Source organism: Penaeus vannamei, chromosome 25 (assembly GCF_042767895.1).
Source record: "Penaeus vannamei isolate JL-2024 chromosome 25, ASM4276789v1, whole genome shotgun sequence".
Lineage (NCBI taxonomy): Eukaryota > Metazoa > Arthropoda > Malacostraca > Decapoda > Penaeidae > Penaeus > Penaeus vannamei.
The window spans coordinates 17528864-17533591 of NC_091573.1; positions in this window are offsets into that span (position 1 = coordinate 17528864).

A 4728-nucleotide genomic window follows, 5' to 3' on the forward strand; every position below is an offset into this window, starting at 1 on the left:
ATTAACCACACACACGTTATCATTATAGGAGTTCTGTTTTAACTCCGAAACACGCCACCCTTTACACTCACGGGGAAAAAAAATCAAGCGTATTACAGCCGTTTGAGAGAAAAGTAAAAAAAAAAAAACTTTTTCGCTTTTAAATGATAATTATGATTTTAACATTAATTGCGGTAATTATGATGATTTTCTTGAGAATTCCTTTATTATTAGCAATAATGATGATAATTATGATGATAATGACAATAATAATAATGATAATAATAATGAAATGATAATTATAATGAAATGATAATTATAATGATAATTTTAATAATTACTGCAATAATAGCAATAATTAACTCTAATTATTCTAATAATTTTCATACTAATAATGACAATAGAAATAATAATAATATCATTGTTATTGATATTATAATGAGTATTATTGTCATTATTATTTCTAAAATTATCATTATTGTTATTATCATTACAAAAATAGTTATAGTGAAGAAAATGACAGTAATAATTAGCACTATAACGGCAATAATGATAATGATAATAATGATAATCATGACGATAATGACTATAATGATGATAATCATAAGAATAATGACAATAATGATAATAATAATCAGAGAGTCCATTTATAATGAAATAAAGGCTAAAACTAATAAAATCCAAAAAGTCGAAAAACGGTAAAAAATCTAGCGTATTGCAGCCTTTTCAGAGAAAGGTCGAAAATAAAATTCGCTTTTAAATGATAATTAATGATGATTTTAACATTAATTCAGGTAATTATGATGATTTTCATGATAATTCCTTTATTACTAACAATAATGATGATAATTATGATGATAATGACAATAATAATAACGATAAAAACAATGAAATGATAATCATAATGATAATATTGATAATTACTGCAATAAAAGCAATAATCAACTCTATTCTAATAAGTTTCATAATAATAATGATAATAGAAATAATAATAACATCATTATTATTGTTATTATAATGAGTATTATTATTTCAAAAATTATCATTATTGTTATTATCATTATGAAGACAGTTATAATGATGAAAATGACTAATAATTAGCATAATAATCATTCTAACTGCAATAATGAGAATGATAATAATAATCATCATGGCGATAATGACTATAATGATGATAATCATAAGAATAATGACAATAATAGTGATAATGATGATCATAATAATAATAGAGTCCATTTATAATGAAATAATGAAATAAAGTAATAAAATCCCAAAAGTCGGAAAACGGCAAAAGTAAGCGTATTACAGCCTTTTGAGAGAAAGGTCGAAAAAAACCTTTTACGCTTTTAAATGATAATTATGATGATTTTAACATTAATTCAGATAATTATGATGATTTCCATGAGAATTCCTTCATTATTAACAATAATGATGATAATTCTGATGATAGTGACAATAATGATAATGATGATAATAATTAAATGATAAATATAATGATAGTTTTGGTAATTACTGCAATAATTGCAATCAGTAGCTCTATTCTAATAATTTTCATACTAATAATGGCAACAGAAATAATAATAATATCATTATGTTTGTTATTATAATGAGTATTATTGTTATTATTATTTCTAAAATTATCATTATTATTATTATCATTATAAAAATAGTTATAACGGTGAAAATGACAGTAATAATTAGCATAATAATCATTATAACTGTAATAATGATAATGATAATAATGATAATCATGACCATAATGACTATAATGATGATGATCATAAGAATAATGACAATAATGATGATAAGGATGATAATAATAATCATAAAGTCAATTTATAATGAAATAATAAAACTAATAAAATCCAATAAGTCGAAAACGGCAAAATCTAGCGTATTACAGCCTTTTGAGAGAAAGGTCGAAAAAAACCTTTTTCGCTTTTAAATGATAATTATGATGATTGTAACATTAATTCAGGTAATTATGATGTTTTTTCATTATAATTCCTTTATTATTAACAATAATGATGATAATTATGATGATAATAACAATAATAATAATAATAATAATAATAATAAAATGGTAATTATAATGATAATTTTGATATTGCAATTATAGCAATAATTAACTCAATTCTAATAATTTTGATACTAATAATGACAATAGAAATAATAATATCATTATTATTTGTATTATAATGAGTATTATTGTCATTATTACTTCTAAAATCATCATTATTGTTATTATCATTAAAAAATAGTTATAATGATGAAAATGACAGTAATAATTAGCATAATAATCATTATAACTGCAATAAGGATAATGATAGTAATGATAATCATGACAATAATGACTATAATGCTGATAATCATAGGAATAATGACAATAATGATGATAATGATGATAACAATAATCATAGAGTCCATTTATAATGAAATAAAGGCTAAAACTAATAAAATCCCAAAGTCGAAAAAACGGCAAAATCTAGCGTATTGCAGCCTTCTGAGAGAAAGTTCGAAAATCCCCCTTCTTCGCTTTTAAATGATAATTATGATGAATTTAACATTAATTCAGTTAATTATGATGATTTTCATGATGATTCCTTTTTTATTAAGAAGAATGATGATAATTATGATGATAATAACAACAATAATAATTATAATAATAAAATTATAATTATAATGATAAATAGAAATAATTAACTTTATTCTAATAATTTTCATACTAATAATGACAATAGAAATAACAATATTATTATTATTGTTATTATAATGAGTATTATAATCATTATTATTTCTAAGATTATCATTATTGTTATTATCATTATAAAAATAGTCATAATGATGAAAATGACAGTAATTATAATTATAACTGCAATATTGATAATGATAATAATGATAATCATGACGATAATGACTATAATGATGATAAACATAAGAATAATGACAATAATGATGATAATGATGATAATAATCATTGAGTCCATTGATAATGAAATAAAGTCTAAAATAATAAAATCCCAAAAGTCGAAAAAACGGCAAAATATAGCGTATTACAGCCTTTTGAAAGAAAGGTCGAATAACCCCTTATTTCGGTTTTAGATGATAATTATGATGATTTTAACATTAATTCAGGTAATTATGATGATTTTCATGATAATTCCTTTATTGTTAACAATAATGATAATGACAATAATAATAACGATAATAATAATAAAATGATAATTATAATGATAATTTTGATAATTACTGCAGTATTAACAATGGTTAACTCTATTCTAATAATTTTCATACCAATAATAAAAATAGAAATAATAATAATATCATTATTAGTGTTATCATAATGAGTATTATTATCATTACTATTTCTAAAATTATCATCATTGTTATTATCATTATAAAAATAGTTATAATGATGAAAATGACAGTAATAATTAGCATAATAATCATTATAACTGCAATAATGATAATGATAATAATGATAATCATGACGATAATGACTATAATGATGATAATCATAAGAATAATGACAATAATGATGATAATAATAATCATAGAGTCCATTTATAATGAAATAAAGGCTAAAACTAATAAAATCCCAAAAGTCGAAAAAACGGCAAAATCTAGCGTATTACAGCCTTTTGAGAGAAAGGTCGAAAAAAAACCTTTTTCGCTTTTAAATGATAATTATGATGATTTTAACATTAATTCAGGTAATTATGATGATTTTCATGATAATTCCTTTATTATTAACAATAATGATAATTATGATGATAATGACAATAATAATAATGATAATAATAAAATGATAATTATAATGATAATTTTGATAATTACTGCAATAATAGCAATAATTAACTCTATTCTAATAATTTTCATACTAATAATGACAATAGAAATAATAATATCATTATTATTGTTATTATAATGAGTATTATTGTCATTATTATTTCTAAAATTATCATTATTGGTATGATCATTATAAAAATAGTTATAATGGTGAAAATGAAGGTAATAATTAGCATAATAATCATTATAACTGCAATAATGATAATGATAATAATGAAAATCTTGACGATAATGACTATAATGATGATAATTATCAGAATAATGACAATAATGATGATAATGATGATAGTAATAATCATATAGTCCTTTTATAATGATATAAAGGCTAAAATTAATAAAATAAAAAAGACGAAAGAACGGCAAAATCTAGCGTCTTTTGAGAAGAAGGTCGAAAAAAAACACCTTTTCGCTTTTAAATGATAATTATGATGATTTTAACATTAATTCAGGTAATTATGATGATTTTCACGATAATTCCTTTATCATTAACTATAATGATAATTATCACGATAATGGCAATAATAATAATGATAATAATAAAATGATAATTATAATAATAATTTTGATGATTACTGCAATAATAGCACTAATGAACTGTATTCTAATAATTTCCATACTAATAATGACGATAGAAATATTAATATCATTGTTATTGTTATTATAATGAGTATTATTGTCATTATAATTCCTAAAATTATCATTATTGTTATTATCATTATAAAAATAATTATAATGATGAAAATGACAGTAACAATTAGTATAATAATTATTATAACTGCAATAATGATAATGATAATAATGATAATGACGATAATGACTATAATGATGATAATCCTAAGAAAAATTACAATAATTATGATAATGATGATAATAATAATCATAGAGTCCATTTATAATGAA